The sequence below is a fragment of the Quercus robur genome, chromosome 8, assembly GCF_932294415.1.
Source record: "Quercus robur chromosome 8, dhQueRobu3.1, whole genome shotgun sequence".
NCBI lineage: Eukaryota > Viridiplantae > Streptophyta > Magnoliopsida > Fagales > Fagaceae > Quercus > Quercus robur.
The window spans coordinates 16,752,798-16,775,413 of NC_065541.1; the positions used below are offsets into that span (position 1 = coordinate 16,752,798).

Consider the following 22,616-nt stretch of genomic DNA (forward strand, 5'->3'; position numbering starts at 1 on the left):
GTACTAGGATCCACGCAATTGGTTAGTCACATACTGGGAGCCGTGCATTGAAAATGAGAGATTGTCACTATAGAACAAGTCCAATTGGGCATTAGGGTAAGGGTTCAACTGTAGGTTGGTATAAGGTACCGGGATTCCTTTACTTGTAATCGCTTGTTTTGATAATAGTAGATTTTCGAGAGTGGTGACTTTAAAATCATCCGGTAGGGTTTTTGCCGTATAGGTTTTCCTCATTCGTAAACAAATCACCGTTTCAATTTATTTTCCATTGCATACTTTAGTTAATTGGTGATTTGTTTGTGTTGTCACATACAATTACATGTTAATTTGATTAATCAATAAACTTGGCTAATTAATCAATAAATTCATCACAAATGGTCAATACATTTTTGGCCTATCAAGTGGTATCAGAGCAAGCACACTCTGATTAGGGTTAATCTTTGTTGTGTGATCCATTGACCCCTATTTGTCATGGATAGAGGACAGTCTCTTATTATACCTCTTTTATTTGATGGAACTAACTGTGCTTATTGGACGCATGAGAGCTTTCTTGTAGTCTTTAAATGAGAAAGTGTGGCAAGCTGTGGAGATAGGCTGGACTAAGCCTACGGAAGCGCCGGCCAACTGGGATGATGCTAAGATCAAGGCGGAAAACTTCAACAGTAGAGCATTGAATGCTCTATTCAGTGCAGTCATGAATGAGGAGTTCAAGAAGGTATCCTCCACTGAAACTGCAAAGGAAGCATGGACCATCCTCTAAACAACCTATAAAGGAACCAAGGCTGTCAAGGATTCAAAACTTTAGAGGCTCACTACAAGTTTTGAAGAGATCAAGATGGAGGAGGATGAGTCGTTTGATAAGTTCTATGCCAAACTCAAGGACATAGTGAACTCAGCATTTAATTTTGGGGAAACCATTCCTGAACCCAAGATTGTGAGAAAGGTGCTCAGATCTCTACCTAAGAGATTCCATACCAAGATCACTGCCATTGAGGAATCAAAGGACATTGACAAAATTCCTTTGACAAAGTTGGTTGGCAATTTGCAGACCTATGAGTTGGATTGGACAAGGATCGGAAAATCAAGCAAGAGCAAAAGTATGGCATTGAAGGCCAAGAGCAATGATACTGATGAGTTTTCTGATAATGAAGATTCTAAGATGAAGTCCTACATCACTAAGCAATTCAAGAAGTTCATGAAGAATGTCAATGCAAAGAGCTTTGACAAGGACCGTATATAGTCGATTTCTTCTCAGTCTAAGAGCCAAGACAAATGGAAGAAGGAAGCTAAGGATGGTGGTCAGTACAATGTTCCCTTAGGACCAAAGTGCTTTGGGTGTCAAGGTTTCGGTCATATGAAACAAGAATGCCCTACATATCTCAAGACCATTGGAAAGAGCAAGACGCTTGTTGCTACGTTGAGTGACATTGAGCTTGAGGATAATTCTGATAATGAGGATGATAGAATCCTAAATGCATTCACTGCCATAGTAAATCCTATTGAAGGGATTGTTGAAGATTTGGATGAAAAAGAGGAATTGGTGGAGTCTAAGTTTAAAAAGATGGATCAGCAAGATGACATCCACACAACCTATGCAAAGTTATACAAGGTCTCAGAGAAACATGAGAAGATGTATAGGTTGGCCACCAAGAAGTTTAGTGATGTGGAACTTAAGCGAGAAGAAATCTCTACAAAGTTTGATGAAGCAAATCAGACTATTGGAGTACTAAGATTTGAGAACAATTTTTTGGCTGAGAAGACCAAGAAACTTGAGGCAGAATTGTTCCAAGTCAGAGCTTAGCTGAAAAGGACTTCAAGTGCTAAGCTCGATGAGATGCTCAGTCTTCAGAAGTCTACTTCCAATCGAACCGATTTAGGGTATGATTTCTATTCTCCTAGTATTGCTTCTACTAGTGCTACTGTGTTTGTTCTTCCTGCTAATAATATTGAAACTAAGAACAATATGATGTTAAAAATAAATTAGCTAGTGAGAATATAAACAAGGGTAAATCTATCTTAGGAGCACCTCCAAAGTTTGATAAGAAAGAGATTAAAAACCCTAAGACTAAGAAGGGAAACTCTCAAAAGCCTAAGTAGAAATAGCAACATTTTTGTCATCACTGTGGAGCAGCTAGACATACTCGACCTAATTGCTACAAGTGGCTAGCCACTCAAAAGAGCAATAGCATGATCGTGTTGGGAGATCAAAATCAATTTCCATCCTCTTTTGCTCCTCTTGGAGATCTTCTCAAAACCCTCATATTCCTTTCAAACTTGAACAGTTTTAACTCTTCCCCCTCACTGCCGGATCAAGGTTTCTCTAAGCAAAAAGGTTCTTCCAATGTGTGAAAGAAAAATGGCTCAAAGTGATTCTGTCACTTTTCTCTCTCTCTCCCCTTCGTGTTTTTGTTTTGCATTACTTGTGTGCTTTGCTTTCTTGTTTTGAGTCAGTCTAGTTTTATGCATTGCTTTGTTTTGTTTAACATATTTTTGTTTGTTTATTTTTCATTTTTTCTTTATTTTGTTTACATAAAAGTAAAAATTGAAAAATCAGAAATATAAAAACAGTGTGTTTATGTACATTAGTACTTGTGTACCTTGTATGTCCATTAAAACAAAGTTTTCTAAACTTTGTATCTTTTGTAACTTAGATGAGTATCTCTATACACAACTAAGTAAGTGAGTTTTGTGACTCATGTTTGTGATGAGTAAGGTTAAGTAATTTCTTGTACTTAACACTCGTATCATTCTTTTTGACGGGAAGGACTAGAAAATCCTAAGAGAAAGGCATAAATAATCATCTTACCACTGTTGCCTGCCAATCATGAAATGATATTTGTATGCTTTGGCATAGCAAAAGTGGAATGTCAAATGCTTAATATAATTGGGTATTTCTTTTCTCTCTCTTATATACTCATGCATGATTTGCTTAAAAGAAAAAATATGCAAAGAAAATAAAAGCCAAAAGAATAAAAAAAATGTTTTATATATGATTGCGAGCATATATTCTAGGATATGTGGGAATTATAGGATATACCTTGAAGGCGATAGTTCCCATCAAACAGTTATGATTGTGTGTGAGTTAAAGTGATTTTCTCATATCTTAAATCATCATAACATATAGACACTTATGCAATCTTGCAATATTTTTCACACATAACATGCAAAATTCTTTGCTACTCTTGATACATGTGTAGGTATAATGTGATTTGGCCATTACAAGGAATACATGTGTTAATGTATGCTCACTAAACTGTCTGGACATTTTTTTGAAATATAAAATTGTATAGACTTGTTTTGTGTGTGTGTGTGTGTGTGTGTGTGGATCTATGTGCTTAACATTTTTCTTGTTGAGAGATTTTTTTGAGAGGTTAAAATGTTGTTTGGATTCTTGGTTGAGTTGCATGTTTGATTGCATTCATGTCTATGTTTTTCTCCACTTGAAAAACTGTTTTTAAGCAATCTTGATAGCTCCTCGACACCTCTCGACACCTGACCTATCTATCGAGTTCTTCAGCTTCTTTTAATCGCAATCTCGACAGTTTCTTGATAGCTCCTCGATCCATCGAGAAAGTTTCTGTCTCCTCAATAGCAACTTCTTTTTGCTGTGGACACCTCTGGACACTTACTCGATAGCTACATTTGTCGACTCTTTTAAAGCTTAACACCTCTCTATCTATCGAGAATTACTAAGCTTCTATATATTCATTTAGCGCGATTTCAAATTCACTTCTCTTCGATCTCCCTTGATAGCCCTCGTCTCTTCACCTCTCAAAACATCTCTCTCTCTCTCTCACTCTAAACTTCATCCTCAAGGATTTTTCAGCCTAGATCAAGTTCTTCTTCACTTACTAAGGGTCCTAATCTTTCTTTTTCATGCATTTCATGCATTTGACCTAACTTTTTGGGATTTTTTGAAAATGTTAGGGTTTTTCAAAATTGATGAAGTTATTGTGAAATTTTTGGGATGGGTTTTGTATTTTTGGTCTTAAAACATCATGCATTACATCTCATTTGCATTATAACACTATTTCATGCATTCTTAGATGTGTGTTTACTTTGTTGCAAACATGTGTGCTAGTAGGATTGGATTGGGCTAAGCCCATGATGTCTTTACTATTGCATATCACAAGCTCATGAATTTTCATGCATACGTACCTTGCATTCTCTATATTCTTATATATTGAACTGTATTGGGACTTTTCTGAGTGTTTCTCTCCCTCTCTCTCTCTAGTTTATGTTAGTTGCGTCATGGCACCTAAACATAAATCTACTCCGTCCTAGAACCCTCTTCGTTCCGGGGCATCCACCTCTTCTGACCCTACTCCCTCACATATCTGGTTCTGTGATAGGAAGGCCAAATCGGACTTCCTTGAGAACTTTTCTCGACGAGGCGTTCATTCGAAACGTCAAATCATTTTGTCGAACTTCTTCGACACTGACCTACCCGCTGTCATTCACAGTAGGGGTTGGGAGTCACTGTGTAACGTCTCGGTCACTTGTCCATCCGTGCTGATTCAGGAGTTCTACTCCAACATGCATGGATTTGATTATTCAGTACCTCTTTTTGTTACTCACGTTCAAGGTACGCGCATTATGGTCACACCAGATATTGTATTCAATGTGCTCCACGTCCTAAGGGTAGCACATCCTGACTACCCCGATTGTGATCGTCTAAGGACTGTATCCAAAGACGAGCTCATATCTTCTTTTTGTGAGCGTCCCTCTGATTGGGGTAATCGTCAGTTCACCTCTTGTACGGCCTTTGCTAAAGGCCCTAGGGTTCTTAACATGGTTATGACTTTTGTTTTGCATCCTCTTTCTCACTATAACTCTATTACCAAGCCCCGTGCTCGATTTTTTCTTTCTCTTTTAGAGCATCTTACTATAGATTTTCCCTCTCATTTCATTCTTTCCATCATAGATGTACAAAGGGATACGGTGACCCATGATAAGTTCATCTTCCCTTCGGCTATCACGAGGATTTTACGCCATTTTTCAGTTCCTTTTCCCGTTTCCAACCACTTCCATGTTATGTGTGCCATAGATGCCGCTACCGTTAAACGGAGTGAGGCACAGCTACATTCAAGGCGGTCCAGATTGGCAGCTCCTCCCACTCCTTCAACTCCTTCCACCTCCACTCCCTCTTTTTCTACTAGAGGTGTGACTCTTTATACGATCATGGCACAACTTTAGCCCATGGATGCTCGCCTTAATACACTATCTATAGAGTTATATCAGGTGAACACCCGTGTCAGCCATTTTCCTATACGGCAAGCTCGCCTTAGTGGCTTTGTGGAGTCTCCCTCTCCTCCTCCCGAGGCATCCAAGGACAATGATGACTCCGACAACGATGATGATGATGAGGATGGAGATGCTAGCTCTTCCAGTGCTGACGAGATGTCCACTTGATACTCTTACCCTTTGTCACTCTTGACAAAAAGGGAGAGTAGTTTTGGATATGAGAGTAGTCATACTCATTGGGGGAGAGTTAGTATAGGAGATTTTTGTTAGGGAGAGTGTATATTGAGGGATGTAGTGAAGATTCGATGTATTTTTTTTTTTCTGTTCTCTCCATTTCAAATACATTATATCTTGTATATTGGTCTTGTGATCGTTTTGACATACATTGTACTTATATTTGCTTTATATATTATTGATGTATGTTTTTTCACCTATCTTTACATGTGTTGTTTCTTTTCTTTCTTTATACACATGTTTCTTATATAATGTATGCAATCTATTATTTATGTTTCACACTAAGATGCCTTAATGAGTTTTGTTTAAAGTGTTTTAGAAATACAGGTTGTCAAAGTCTAATTGCCATAAACTCTCTTCTTGCAAAGTTTTTCAAGAGTTTGTGTTAGGATAGATTTTATTGTATTCAACAAGTGAATATGAGTTGAGTGATTTATGACTTCTCTCATATGTTCATTTGTTTATTGTGGTTTTGTCACGGATTACTAAAGGGGGAGATTGTTAGGATATATGTGATTCAATGATAGGAACATATGTCATTATTTTATATAATTGGCTAATCTTTTGACAAAATGCACTTTACTTGTAATTGGGTAGATCTAAAATGTGTTTAATGTTTCAAGAAACAAGATTTCAAGTTCAAGTGTTAAAACCATGCAAGTCTGTCTATGAATCAAGTCAGAAAGTACAGGATCTATTGAGGTTTAAAGAAAGCTGTTTCAGCCCGAGGCTCGACAACTGCTTGACAATAGGGTATCTGTCGAGATTTATAAAGTTCAGACTATTAGTTCTGATTTTCATACAATCCATGAATGAATGTTTGGGTTTTCTTTTCTCACAACCCTAAACATGTATAAGGATTATTTTAAGGACCATAAAAGGTGAGACAAGTTGCACAAGAGCACAATTCCATAGTGTGAAGAAGAGTGTGATCGGAAACCTAGTTTGTTCTAGTTCTTCTTTATCTTAAAAAAGCTGCTGTGTTTATATACCATAAGGTTTTGTGACCAAGCAAATTTATGATTTTCATCGTATGATGAACTAAAAAACTTTGCAGCCAATATCCTTCTCTAGTTGGTGATCAAGTCGCATACTGGGATTCATGCAATTAGTTAGTCACGTACCGGGAGCTTTGCATTAAAAATGAGAGATTGTCACTACAGAATAAGTCCAATTAGGTATTAGGGTAAGGGTCAACTATAGGTTGGTATAAAGTACTGGGATTCTTTTACTTGTAACCGCTTGTTTTAATAATAGTGGATTCTCGGGAGTGGTGACCTTAAAATCACCCGGTGGGGTTTTGTCGTGTAGGTTTTCCCCATTCGTAAACAAATCACCATGTCAATTTATTTTCCACTGCTTACTTTAGTTAATTGGTGATTTGTTTATGCTGTCGCGTACAATTGCATGTTCATTTGATTAATTAATAAACTTGGCTAATTAATCAATTAATTCATCATAAGGGGTCAATACGTTTTTGGCCTATCAACCTCACTCTCTGTTCCCGAGTTAGGAGAGAAAGGTTTTATCTACTTGAGACTATTGCTTCTGGCAGCACGCTTTTAGAATATCCCACGTAAGAACGTCCTTTCAACTAACTGAAGCACGCTCCTAGCGCTTCAAAAACCACGATGCCTTAATAAATTCTACAAGTGGCTTGCTGTCCCCCACGTTCTACAGTGAGATCAACATCGTACAGTCCTTATTCTCTAATCAAATAAGCAGGAAAAGTGCCACCACCTTTTCACCTCCTATATATATTGGAAGGTAGGGGACTCTTGTCTCCGTTTCTTCCTTTTAAAAACATACAATCACTCTTCACTTCAAATAACTTGCCCGAGGAGTCCTTCCCAAATTTTGTAAGTGCACATTTTTTTTTTGAAAAATTCTTACTTCTTCTTTCGCATTCATAGATTTTTCACCTCTTTTATCCTTTCCCTTTCCTAAATGGGTAGATTTTTTAATTTAGTTGACACTCTTGAACACAAAGAGGAGTTTAAGAGAGATTATAGGATCCCTAGTAACGTATCAATACAACACTGTAATCTAGGTGAATGGCAGGAGAAAATACCTATTGAAGTTGTTGTGATTTCGATGATAGCCTTTATAGAAGAAGGAATAAGGATTCCTATGGATCACTAGGGATTTTTTTAACTCTATTTAGACTTTGCCATACTCTGTGCGCCCCAAATATGTTTAGGACATTACATAGTATGGATGTGATGAATGAAAAAATGGGTATAAACCTCACCCACCGCGACATAAACTAGGTCTATAGTTGCCAAAAGAATAATGAGGCAGGGTATTACCTAAAAACTAGGGTTCCTACTGTTAGATTAATTTCTTGCCTCCTCGAGAAGAACAAAGGCATGGACAAGGACTTTCTCATCGTTTCAAGGGAATGGCATGACAGTCTTCATTGCCTGACCACGGATGGCACTCTAGGTGGGATAGTTTAGGGATGTCCTTAAGACCTTATGTTACTTAGGAAAACTACAAATACTTTATATGTTTATTACTATCATTTTTTATTTCTTTACCCTTTACTTTGATTTTTTCTAACCAGACGAGTAACAAAATTTTCTTTTCTTCTTCAGATAAAAAAGCTACTACCAAATGACGCGGTTTGGTAAATTTTAATTTACTAAACCAAGTTTTGAGATCCAATATTTTCTTACACCAAGACAGACAGCTTCAAGCAATTCATGTCATTCTTGGTTTCAAACCTATTTCTAATCACTTCCAAATGTCCAAGCACGTGATCAAAGCCAGGGACTCACATCTTGCCTTAGTTGACGTGGCCATTGAAGGTTTTATTCAGAAACCTCCCCCTGCAGGCACACAACCCATAGATCTTCCCACTTTCAAAGATCCTCAGCCAATAGTCGAGGAAATCTTATCTTCAGATGAAGAAGTTGAAACCCAATCCAAAAAGGGCGAGGAAGATACATCGGGGGAAAGCACTGAAAGCCTTGTCCACGACGAAGATTTCGAGGTCTTTTATCATCCAAATGAGACCGAGGACATCGCATCCAGTTCGAGGTTAACCACAGCTCTTGTCAGTGAGAACCAAAAGATAACCGAGATACCTGAAGCAATGGTGCTAAAAAAAAGGATGCTCGACCTACTTTCTTTACTGGAATCCCATGTTGGGACCACCATTCTCAAAGTCCCAATAGTTCTCAAACCTCCTACGATTCCTCCTCATTCTCCACAAACCAAACCGACAAAAAAAAAAAAAAAGGTGGAAATGGCTCAACTAAGGAAGGAGAGATCCAAGAGGAGACACCTCCCGAGCAAACTAAGGTGATGAAGACGAGTTGACCCCAACAAAGGAGGGGAGGAGAAGATTCTAAAATGATACCTGAACGCCAATCTCACGTTCTAAGCTGGAACCCTCCACTTGTATTAGATGGTGCCCCCCTTCCTGCGGACTCCTCGATTTGCAATTTTAATCACAGAAAGGTAGGTTACGTAGCCAACTAAGTCAAGCAGGCGCTTCTTCTTCCCAGAGATATGGCTGATCTCCAAAACTTGAAGAAGTATGAAATGTTTTTGTCCCTAAAGAGGGATCTAGCTCTCGTACACTTTCTTCCCTCTTCGTTCACCACTGCTACTTTATATTATTGCACACTTATCAATTTTACATATGTCTAACTCGTAACCTTTTTCTTATTTGCACATACCCTGGCCACCCAGGCAACCCATGTGGCTGAGGAATGGGTTGTTTAGGCCCTCTACGAGAAGAAGGAGGAAGAGTCTAAACACTACGCTGCCTAGAAGGCCCAAGCTCAGACAAACAAAAAATTAAACTCTCTCTAAATAGTCTAAGTGTGACAAGGCCAGAAAAAGTGCCAAGGCCTCAATAGAGAGTTTTGAAAGGCAAGCCCGAGAACAACTCCACCACTTGAGAGAGGCAGAAAGTTAGCTCGCAATCGCTCAGGCTAAGATTTCTGAATTGAACAAGGAACTGGAGCAAAAGGCTAGGGAAAGGAATAAGGTTAAGCAAGCTGCGTATGATTTGGGACAAAAAGATACTGAAGCCCATCTCAATTCCTAGATCCCAATGGTGTGCCGAAGCTTCTATCTTCGGACTTGGGTCGAGGCCTTAAATGTTGCCGGTGTAGACCCATCTTTAGAACTAAGGAATGAATCCACATCCAAAGTCCAACACGTCTGCCCTTCCTACCTCCACAATTGCAGCCGAGACTCCTTCTTTAGAGAAGGATTCAACCTCGGTTGAAGCAACTCCTCTTGCATCACAACCTATCGCTAAAGGGCAACTCTTAGGAGAGGTAGAGAAACATAAGACACCTGAGGCTCTAGGGACATAATAGATGCTAGGCTAAAACACTATTTTGTCTTTTATTTTTTTTTATTTTTTTGTGTTATGGCCTTAAGTACTATGGTCCCTTCCTTATCTTTTTTCTTCTTTTTTTTTCTTTTTTTTTTTTTTTTTTTGTACTAAAGTTGATGAAAATTTTAACTTGTTAATGAAAAAACTTCAATTCCTGCTTTATTATATATACTTTTTTTTTAACTCACCACTTTGCTACCCAGGGTATCAAATCTCTCTAGGTTTAACCATTGCCATAAATAAAACTAAGAACAAAAATCTTCAAACTGAACCGCCCAAAGTTTCTTACTTAAACGAAAACTTACTAGAATATATTAAAATAAATGAACTAATCAGCCCCGAATAGATGACTCATAACCTCAAATAGGGGCTAATTTACTCAAGGCAAGCAATCCAAGGAATGTAACCTAACCTAGGTTTTGTTTAACCCATAACCATTTAGGTGTTAATTTACCCAAGGCAGGTAATCCGAGGAATCAAACCCGAGCGAGGTTCTGTTTAACCCTTAACCAGAATATTAGGCGTTAATTTACCCAAGGCAGGTAATCTGAGGGATCGAATTTGACCGAGGTTCAATTTAACCTGTAATCAAAATATTAAAAACACTTTTAATCAAAACAAAGAATGCAACCAAGTTGATCAATACCTCGTGACTGTCCATATATATAATTGTTTACAAAACATGCAACTAATAATAATATTTTCGTAAGTTATTTACATTCCATGCCAAGGAACCACAACCCCATCTAGATCTTCCAACCGATAATCCCCCGTTCCAGCTACAGAGGTTACCCGATAAGGCCCTTCCCAATTAGGACCCAGTTTTCCCTAAGAGGGATTCTTCACATTTTTTGACCACCCTTCACAAAACGAGATCTCCTAGAATGAACACCTTGACTTTTATCCCTTCATCAAATCCTTGCCTAAGTTTCTATTGGTACTGCGCTAATCTAACTGCAGCTATTTTTATTCCTCGGCTAAGTCGAGATCAAAGGATAGTAGCGTTCATTGCTGCCACCGAGGAATTGGTCAGACCTTAATGTTGGGAAACTTGTTTCTATAGGGATAACTGCTTCAGACCCATACGTCATGGAAAACAGGGTCTCGCCCATATATCTTGTAAGAGTTATGTGATACATCCACAAAATATTGGGCAGCTCATCCACCCATTTTCCCTTAGCATCTTCTAATATTTTGTTTAAATCATCCACAATGACTTTGTTTGTGGCCTCTGCTTGTCCATTATCTTGTGGATATGATGGGGTGGGATACCTATTCTTTATCCCTAAGTCACAACAATACTTCCGAAAGGTTTTACTATCAAATTGAAGCCCATTATCCGAGATAAGAATGTTCGGAACTCCAAACCTCGTCACAATATTTCGCCACACGAATCTTTTGACATCTTGATTTTGAATGTTTGCCAATGGTTCAACCTCGACCCACTTGGTGAAATTATTAGTTGCAATAAGGAGATATCTTCAATTCCCTGTTACTTTAGGGAAAGGAACCCACAATATCCAGCCTCCACTGTGCAAAAGGCCAAGGGCTGCTTAATGGGTTCAGCACTACCCTTGGTTTATGGATGTTAGGAGCGTATCTCTGACACTGATCGCATTTCTTAACATATTCTTGAGAGGACTTTTGCATGCTCGGTCACCAATAACCTTATGTTAAAGCTCTATGGGCAAGTAACCTACCCCCCGTATGACTACCACAAATTCCCTTATGCAACTCTTCCAACAGTATTTCTACAGCCTCAAGATGAATACACAGTAGGTACGGTCCCGAATATGAGCGTTTGTATAGTTTCTGATCCTCGGATAGCCAAAACCTTGGTGCCTTCCTATGAATTCTCTTTGCCTCAATTTTGTCCTCAGGTAATGTTTCACTCTTAAGGAACGTAAACAGTGGTCCATCCAACTTAGGCCCATTTGAGTGAAGTGAACTCCAACCAGAACCAATACATCATAGGCAAGTAACGCATAATCCTCCACTAGTATAATCCTAGGAAGATTCTCCCTACTTGTGGTAGCCAGAGTTGCAAGCGAATCAAATTGAGAATTTTTACTTCGAGGAACCTATTCAAGCGTAAAAGAATGAAAGCCCCTTGACAAACTTTTAACTTGATTCAAGTACCAAAGCATCCTCGGGTTTTTAGCTTCAAAATCACCTCGAACCTGTCCTACTATGAGTCTTGAATCACAATACGCCTTGATAATCTTACCTACGATTTTCTGTATAGCAATCAACCCTGCCAATAGAGCTTCGTATTCTGCCTCATTATTTATTGCTAAAAAGCCAAGCTTCAGAAACTTTTCTAAAGTACTTTCATCCAATGAGATCATCACAATTCCTATCCCTAATCCCTTCTGGTTGGCTGCTCCATCCACAAATAGCTGCCAAACCTGCTAAACTCCCACTAAGCCCATTCTTAATGCTTCCTTGAGCTTTGTTCCATCCTTTAAGTCACTTAACTCCTCGATAAATTCTACTACCAAATCCACCAAAACTTGGCCTTTCATAGCTATTCAGGGCAGATACTTAGTGTCAAATGCACCAAGCATAGTTCCCCATTTGGCCACTCTTCCTGTATAATCCAACCTTCGAAGCAATTCTTGTAAGGGCAACTGGGTCAGGACAATCACGATGTGGGCCTAGAAGTAATGGGGCAGTTTCTTAGTGGCATGGATGATAGCAAGAATTGCCTTCTCTAGGTGGAGATACCTAACCTTGGCCACCTGGAGGGATTTGCTAACATAGTACACCGGTTTCTGAATTCCTTCATCCACTCGTATTAAGACCAAACTCATTGCATGCTAAGCAATAGCCACATATGCATACAAAACCTCCTCTTTCTCTGGCCTGGACAAGATTGGTGGATGAGCCAAATACGCTTTCAATTCTTCAAAAGCCTTATCACATTCCACAGACCATGAAAAATCCTTCCATTTATGCAATAGTTGAAAGAATGATCTACACCGCTTAGTGGACCTTGATATAAACCGATTCAAAGCTGCTGTCATCCCAGTAAGGCGCTGAACTTCCTTCGGATTCCAAGGAGGATGCAAATCGTGAATAGCCTTAATCTGGTTGGGATTAACCTCAATCCCTCAATGGGTGATCATGTAGCCAAAAAACTTTCCAGACCCTACACCAAAAGAGCATTTAGAAGCGTTTAAACGTAACTTATGCTTTCTTAAGATTGCAAAAATTTCACCAAGATTTGACAAATGCTTGGACTCTTCTTTACTTTTAACCACCATGTCGTCGATGTATGCCTCCATGTTCTTTCCCAACTGGCTCTCAAACATTCTAGTCACCATTCTTTAATATGTAGACCTTGCATTCTTTAGTTTGAATGGCATTACTCTATAGTGATAATTTCCCATCGGGGTAAGGAAGGCTATTTTCTCTTGGTCTGGGAGCACTAGCAGGATTTGATGGTAGGCTTAAAAAGCATCCAGGAAACTCAACCTAAGATGTCCATACGTTACATCAACTAATTGATCTATTCTCGGGACAAGAAACGGGTCCTTTGGATAGGCTTTGTTAATATTTGTAAAATCCACGCACACTCTCAATTTCCCAACTTCTTCTTTACCACCACGATATTAGCCAACCATTCAGGATAGAAGACCTCTTTGATTGCTCCCACTTGCTTAAGCTTACGGACCTCATCCTTTACTGCCTCGGAATGTTCTTTAGACGAACGCCGAGTTAGTTGTTTCTTCAGGATAGCCTTGGGGTTAACATTTAAGTGGTGGGAGATAAACTCAAGATCAGCCCCAGGTGCTTCATATGTACTCCACGCAAAAATATCCAAATTACCCTTCAAAAAGTCTACCAGCTGCATTTTATCCTTTACTAGGAGTTGAATCCCAACTTGAAAGTATTTATCCATATTCGCCTCAATGATGACCCTTTCCAACTTCTCACATGATACTAGACTATCCGAGTAGGTCGGTGACCCGAGCTATGGTTTCTACCATGTCGGCACCACTTCCGAAGAGCCAATTTCAGCAACACATTGATCAACCGCCGCTACCATACATTGTCTAGCCACTGATTGGCATCCTACCAGCTCGGCCAGCCCCTCATTTGTAGGATATTTTACCTTAACATGCAACGTGGATGAGACTGCCCCCATGGAATGTAGCCACGGTCTGGCCAGGATGGCTATATATGGTGAAAAAGCATCCACCACTATGAAATTCACGCTTACCACCTTATCCCCAGTTTAAACAAGCAATCTGATCATCCCCTTCAAAATAGTTGGGAGTGTTTGGTACATGTACTTAAAAACTGAAAACATGTGTGGAAATACGTGTTGGTGAAAAAGTGTGTGGAAATACGTGTAATATTATTTAAAAACTGAAAACATGTGTTTGAGTGGGTGTACCAAATGGGGCCGTAGTGTTTCCATCAAACCCAATCAACAAAGCATCATACTGGTCCAAATCCTCAAGTCTGAGTCTTAGACCTTTAAATAAATCGAGGTACATAATCTTTGCCCCACTGCCTTGATCAACCATTACCCTCTTGACATCGAACCTTGCTATTCGCAAGGTTACCATTAGAGCATCATCGTGTGGCTATATCGTTCCTAACTTGTCTTCCTTAGAAAATCCTATGATTGGTTGCTCCGAAACCTTAGACCTCTTACATGGTGCCACTTCTTCTAATCCTGCCATTCATGGCAACACTACCATTACCTCGCTAACTAGATGGGATTCTCTTCTTGGGGTCGTGAAAATAACATTTATCATTCCTAAGGATGACTGAGGTGCAAACTTCCATGTGGTCATACCGCGAGCCGATTTCTTTGACTATTTGGTTGCTACAAAAATTGTTTCAACTTACCAGCTTTAATCAACTGATCAAGGAAGTCTTGCAAAGCTGTACATTCCTCAGTCATATAACCTCGGTCCTGGTGGTAATAATAATACAAATTCTGGTTTCTTTTAGTTATGTCTCCTCCCATCTTATTTAGCCATTTGAAGTAGGACTTATGCTTAATCTTCTCTAGCACTTGATACATCGGCTCTTTGAACACCAAGTTAACCACTTGAGGACCAGCGACATTATGGGATGTTTGACTATAAAACTCCCTCCTCACCCAGGAAGACGCAAACCGGCCTGTCGAGCTATCCCTTCAGTCAGTGGTGAAAGCCTTAGCTTTGCCCTTGCTAAAGCTCTGGTTGTCCTCAACCCTTTTATGCTCCTCAATCTGATCCATCAATTGATGCATACCCCAAGGCAATTTCATGGTAAGTGACTTCCACAGGTTGAAGTGTGTAGGAAGACCACTTTGAAGGTTCGTATAGCGACGTCCTCAAAATCTCCAACAATTTCATTATAAATCTCCCAGTATCTATTAGAATAATTCTTTAAGGTCTCCCCTTCTCTCATCAACATCGAAAGTAAAAAGTCTAAGGGCCTAGGAACTCGACTACAAGTTACAGATCTGACCCCAAAGGCCCTTGTTAACTCTTCATAGGAATGTATTGACCCTTCAAAGCTGTCAAACCACCTCATGGCAACCAACCTAAGGCTCGAGGGGAAGACCTTACACATTAAGGCTTTATTCTATGAGCGAATGGCCATCCTCTGATTAAAATGGCTAACGTGTTCGATAGGATCGATTTTATCGTTATAGATGGTGAAAGTAGGCTAGTTAAAGTGACGAGGGAGTTCGACTTACTCAATACACTAAGAAAATAGCGAGCGAGATATTTGAAGGAGAGCCTTTCCCATAGCATCATGCCCCTGGCCTCACCTTGGTGGGGTTTTGGATTTCTTACGATAGTATTTTCGTCCCGAAGTATGACGGGATGATGACATGAACGATTCACTAGGTGGAGTCTTGCTTCTAGATCGGTAACTTCCATCACTTCCAGTACTTAAATTTTGGTCTGGAGAAGGGGTCTTATCTTCCCTAATTCGAGTTTGGTGACGAAGACATCGACATAACCGCTCCACCTTCTACTCTAAGTTATAGACCTCTTCATCACACGAATGTTGACTAGCCTTATGCTGTCTAGTTCGTTCAGAATGAAAAGAATGTGCTCTCTGGCTATGAGTGTGAGCCATATCTCGATCCCTCCTACGTTCAAGATTAACGAAATGATCTCTGCGCTGAGAGCCAATGGACTCCAGTGATCCACTACGCCTAGGACCAACCATAACTACGAGATTCGCACGGGTACTTTAGGAGACTTTCCCACAGACAATGCCAATTGTGGCAAGTGAAAAGTAGGTTGGATTTTAATTAAGTTATTGTTCATTCATGCAATTACTTTGTAGAGATGGGATACAAGATCAACCTTTAAGTACCCTTTCTGTAACAAGAGATGAAAGTCAGAATAAAATACTCTATGTGAAGTGGTATCATTCAAGTAGAAATAGCCTAAAAATTGGCTAAGTGGTCATCCTTGGGTTCAGTCCAAGGATGAAGGTACAATTGAATGGTTTTTCTCTCTTTTTTATTTCTCTCCTCAATCTCTCGTCCCCCTGATCTAGGTGCTTCTTGACTTTATATATATTAGCAAGGTTACATTTGAAGGGTTGTGATAAGATTTTCTTGATACTTGTCCCATCAAGACCTTGCTAGAAGGTTTTTACACCAGAATATGAGATGTGAGGGACACTATTTATGGTCATTTCCCCATTAATTCAGCTAGTTAAGTGGTTGTAGTGCATTTAATAAGGAGGGAATAGCTGCCTTATCCTTCCTTTTTCTTCTCTTCCTTGTTCAGTACCAAATTATCTTTGTCCTCCGGGAGTTGCACCGTGCTCCCTTCATCCCTGATTCTTGGCCTTCCCGAGGTTAAGTAGGAGCCCTCGGCATCTTCATCAATGACAACATCCTGAACTCCTTATTAGTTAAATAAGTCATCTCTGTAAAGTTCCCCTCCTCAGAAATGATCTTATTTTCTTTATTAACTGCTTTCAAACCTCGTCCCCCCACAAGTATCTTTATGTATAATTGAGCTTGTTAAGCCTTGTGTGGTCCTTTGTGTGATTGTTGATTAGTAATTAATCATATGGATTCTAGATCTAAGTTACTCATTTTGACTGTTTTGACTAAAATTCCTAAGAGACAGGGGCGGCACCACACACTATTTAGGGGGTTCAAATGAACCCCCTGACTTAAATTTATATATATATATATATTGTGTGTGTGTGTGTAATTTTTTTTGCTAGTTTAACTTACCTTAAAAAATAATTTTGCACCATGATTTAAATCTTGCACACTTTCATCACACATGTCTTCAATTTTAAGAGTAAATAATAAATGTTTGTAAGTTTTATGTGACTTACTCTCTATTATAAACTAGTGTATAGCCTTGTGCATGTGCACGGGTACAATTAAAAATAATTATAACTGTTCAGTTCAAATTATACCAATTTTTAGAAGAGATTCAAATATTACATGATATTAGTTTACATTTTTTTTTTAAACCATGCATTTCTAAAATATGTAATGGACGCTTACATTTTTTTTGCACTCAATAATTCACTTGCCACAAAATTAAAAACTTAGATGGACATGTGATGGAAAATTGGACTCCAATTGAAATCAAATTTAGAATCTAATTAGATTTGCTATGGGGGTTGCTTTTAGGGATTTAATTCTCTGATATTGATAATGAGATGTGAGTGGGAGGTGTTAATGTAATGATTGGAATCTCAATAGTGTTCATTAATCATGTTTGGGCTCGTCCATCCAAACTGACCCTAAGGTGTTGTCTTAGGCTTTCTTGAGGTGGGTGGTCAAAGTATGGAGATAGGTCATCACTTGGCTCTGTCATAGAAAAGGTACACTGTCTCAAGAGTACCTATGAACACTACAAAAAAACTGGGGCTATCTAAGCGTTTTTAAACAGCAAAACACTAGGATAGCCCAAAAAAGCGCTGGTATAGGCCAAAAAGGCCTATCCCGACACTTTTTTTCCTGGCGCTTTGTAGCGCTACGCAATGAGTATGGCAATAGGTTCGCCTGACCTACACCAATACTTTTAAAAGCGCCGGTATAGGTCCCAGCGTTTTTGAAACCCTATTCTAGCACTTTTTAAACCGCTGCTATAGGTTATTTTTTTCTTTAAATACAGGCTATAGCAGTGGTTTAAAAGCGCCAGTATAGGTCTTTTTTAAATATAGCCTATGGTAGCAGTTTTAAAAGGGCCGCTATAGGCCTTTTTATATACAGGCTAAAAAAGGCCTATAACAGCGGTTTTAAAAGTACTGCTATTGGCTTTTTTTTTTTTTTAAATACTGGCTATAGCCGTAATTTCAAAAGCGCCGCTATAGGCCTTTTCTTAATAAAGGTTTTAGCGATGGTTTCAAAAGCGCTGATATAGGTCTTTTGTAATATAGGCTAAAAAGACCTGTAGCAGCAATTTCAAAAGCACCGCTATAGGTCCTTTTTTAAAAAAAAAGGGGCAAAAATATTTTCCTTGCATTTTGTTTTCCAAACCTGTTTATAGCTAAACAAAAATCAATATAAAATAAATTACCAAATCTAGTTGACACACACCAATATAGACCCCACAATAATCAAACATATTCAAATAATCAAACATATTCAAACTATCAAATTAATATAATACAATAATACAATTTCTTAGCTATAATAATTGTTATGCCTAATACAAGACATTCCAAATGTCTAAAATGTTATATCACAATTGCAAACTATAAAAATAAATAAATAAAAACCACAAGCTAGATGATTGATTTTGCGCAGTAGGAGAATGATCACCCACTTCATCAAGTTCGTTTAACGACAACGTTGCTAAATAACACAATAGGAATGCAAATCATAACCTTATATAACAATTATCACAACCGAAAGTCAAGTAATCTAATTGTATACCTCATAGAGGTAATTTACCAAACACTTGGCATGCAACAAGCATAATACTCACATTCAAATATGTCAAAACCATCTCAAATGCAAAGGAAGACACTTTAAAATAAATTTATCTTGCCCCACCGAGACCATTTTTTTCCATTTATTTTTTGGTGCATTCGCATTAAACATTGATCACTAAATTTGTGACTCTATGACCTCAAGGAGAAGTGGAGAACACATGCATACCATGTCAATGCACTATAAACTCTAAGAAACAACTGAGATATTAGAATATTGAGTAAAATTTATATCAAAACCAAATACTATGAACAGAGAAAAAAAATTCACAAAACAAGTATAAAGAACGCATGCAATAGAGAAAAGAAAGAAAGAGAGTCACCTTCATCTTATCAAAAAAAAAAAAAAGAAAGAAAGAGAGTCACCTTCATCAGCTGCAACTACAAAAGCTGCTAAGAGAAAAAGAAGATGATGTTTCTTATCCTGCAAAAGCTAAGTCTAATTTACATTGATAGCGCATTGGTGCAAGTTTAAACTACAGTTGAGATGCCAAGTGTAAACCATCTACTCCCTTTTCAAAAAATTTAGTTTCCTATAAATATCAGGAAAAGATAATCAACTTTAATTCAAAAGATTGGCCAATTTCTTAAGATTCCTCTAGTAAAACTCCATATTATTAGAGAAGTGCAATAGAGGACTCACCTGTTCTTTTCGCTGCTGGACCATAGTTTTGCCTTCTTCTAGAGGTTTTTTAGGTAAATAATATATTGGAGGTACTGCCTTGGTCCTGAAAAAAAATTAAAAATAAATAAATAAATCCCACAACCAATCAGCAACCAGTAAAATATGGGACATTAATTAACTATGTAATTCTACCTAAAGCCCTTCAATGAAGTAGGAACCATCCACTGATCAAAATGCTTCATCACTACAATCCACATGAAGAGAAACTTATCTTTGTCTCAATAAAGTTCTATGGACACTTGGACCAAAATTAAACATAACTTGCAATAGAAATAGAGTACAAAAAGATTTCATTAGAAACAGCGTACTAGGGCTCTCAATTGTCAAGGATGGCCACATGCCAAAACAATTTTGCAATAAAAAATGACCATGAAAAATTAATATCTGAAGAAAATCTACCTTATAAAATTGCAAAGTTTTTTATGGTGGTCACTCCACTGAAGAAATAACAATTCCAACTTTTTTGTTCTATCTTCGCAACTACACGTGCTTTGAGAGTTTGAATAAAACAAAAGGACAAGAATTAGATATTGAGTAAGGATCATAATAAAAGATCACCTTTGAAGCTTGTACATAACACTACTATGGCATGGGAGAATGCATAAGTGGTTGAATCTAGACCTTACACATGGAATGGTTGTGAGCAAAGGAAGAGGAAGCGTTGGCTAAGGGATTTTGTCTTGGTCTGTACTAAAGGCGTGATTGCCATGGGAAGGAAGTAAGATTTACACCTGACATAGTACTCAAGCACTCACAAAAAGGGAGATGGTGACTTTCTAAGATCAAAAGTTGGACCACATCAGAGACACGTGTATCAGTCATAGTACTCCTGATGACCTTCTCAATATCCAAGACTTGTTTCCCAAGCAATGGCAAGGCCACCTACCCATGGGTCCCAATGCAACATTGGCACAATTCCTATCCTCTAGTCAACAAATAATATCACAGCTGTGCAAAGGTCCTAAAGTAGGGAAATTATGACTTGACACCTGTCCTTGTACTCAGTCATATTCCTCAGATTATAAGAGGAACATGCAGCTGTATTAGGGCAAGAACCCTAGAACAAAAATGAGAGATTTGAGAAAAGAGATTAGAGAGTTGGTAGGAGAGAGGAACAATCTTGTTGTAAGAAATCAACCACTTTTCACACATAATACGATCTAAGCAGAGCAAGAACATTACATTCTTGCTCAAACCATGGTTTTTCATCCCTTCTCTAGGATTTTCCATGTACATCATGTGTTTCTTTCAACATTACTTTCTTCTTGTTGTTTAAATGTGCGTCTTTTTCATGTCCTACCATCACTTTCTCTTTCTTGTTCAAGTGTCATGTGAAAGCTAGCACCTTGTCAAGTTTTCTTATGTAGATGTACTGTTAGATAACTTATTTTACTTCCCTATATAAGCTCAAATCTAACTTGCACGTACAAAACTTCAATAGGTGTAAATACAAAGTTATAATAAACAACAAACCAGATCTCTACTCTTTTTTTCGGCATTTTGCTCACGCTCTTGTTGCCTCAACTTCTTGCTTTCTTCACGTGCTCTACTTAGCCTGAATAATATTTAAGGAATTCATGTTTCATAAAACAATTTCATTGTTAAACTCAAGATGAAAACCATCCAAAACAATCATAACTGACTTGGGCCTCTTGTCTCACTTCCTTCACAACTTATAATCCCAGGAAAAAGTGAACCATAGATGTTTAAACTATTGACTTGTGGTGGATTATCTCCTAAAATATTCATTAATAAAAGGAAAAAAAATATGTATATTCTTTTCGTCCTTGAAATATAGCACATGGTTTTGATAACCATAGTTATCAAATTCAGATACGAAATTCATTTCATCAAGTCTTAAACCACTGTATCATTCTGTACATATTGTCAACTCTCAACTCCTCTAAATGGGCTTAAGTTTATTTTGTCCAGCCCAAGTATACCAAAGAATATTAAATTTCCCCCAACAAAGCACTAACCACTAGCGTATTTATTATATTATATTCACTGATTTTCCTTTTCTTTTTGATAAGTTTTAGCCCCAGGGGAGCCCATATATCCCAAAGAATATTAAAATTTCCCTCAACAAAGCACTAAGCTACTAACCACCAGTGTCCTTATAGCTACTTGGCAAATCCACCACTTCTAAGCCCAATTTTATTATACAGTGTATGATTTATATATTAATAATCTAGTGTAAATTTGACTCTTCTCCTCTAATAAGATGCACTTCAAAAAATGGGTCCAGGTCCAATGACTTAGAAATCATTCCCACCACTTTTTTTGACAACATATGTACTTCTCTAGTTACAGCAACAAAGTCAATTATTTTTTTCCTCAACAAAACTTCATTACGATAACAATAGTTTCAATCATATACAAATGTTTAAGAAAACACAGGGAAGACCATGATAACAGTAACAATAAGTCAATAAGTTTTAGCCTGTAAATTGAACTAACATCTTCTAATTGTCAATATAGTTAATGTCCCAATTTCTATTGAAAATCAAGCAGCTATCATACACATACCTCTAATGTCCCCAAAAGCTGCCCCAGCATTCTTTTGTTCCTATTAACCAACCCTCATTCTTCGGCAATACCCTCGAAACATGCTCTGTCATTGGAGCTTCAGAATCCTAGCAATTGAAAAAAAAATAATATATATATATGAAAGAATTAAGACTTAGCTCCAAACCAAAACTCCTCAAGAAGAGCTTGACAACGTTGTGAGGCTGTAGGGGTTCCAGAACAACGGTTTCTGTCGGTTCTGTTAGAGGAGGAGGGGCCACCACTTCGACCATGGCTACCTATGCAAAACCACAAAGGTATTGCAAACAGAGATAAAAACTTAAGAAAATCAGAGATAGTAAGAATGAGAGAGAGATTTACTTTTTGGTCCGAGAGGAAAAACTAAGCTAAACCCTAAAAGGAGCGGCTGCGCTTAAATATCTCTCTCTGGGAGTTGGGCCGGTGAGGAGTGGAGGAAGATCGGCGAGCTGGATCGGTGGAAGGGCTAGGGAGATGGGTCGGCGTAGGTTTGTGGCAAGTGGGCTCGGAGATGAGTCGGCGTGGGTTTGTGGCGAGTGGGCTCGTGTAGATCAACGATGAAGGAGAGGGAGATGCGGCGGCGACGGCAACGAATGAGAGGGAGAGGAAGAGAGT

The 22,616-nt window shown here is 38.4% G+C and overlaps 1 long non-coding RNA gene across 1 annotated transcript; it reads right to left on the bottom strand.

The window, feature by feature from the left end:
• Positions 1 to 18,478: 18,478 nt before the first annotated feature.
• On the bottom strand, positions 18,479 to 22,616 carry LOC126694807 (uncharacterized). Its single transcript, XR_007645885.1, has 5 exons — positions 22,344 to 22,616; positions 21,984 to 22,261; positions 19,587 to 21,009; positions 19,136 to 19,497; positions 18,479 to 19,092 (listed from the first exon to the last, which is right to left on the bottom strand). It is a non-coding gene; the product is annotated as an uncharacterized LOC126694807 (long non-coding RNA).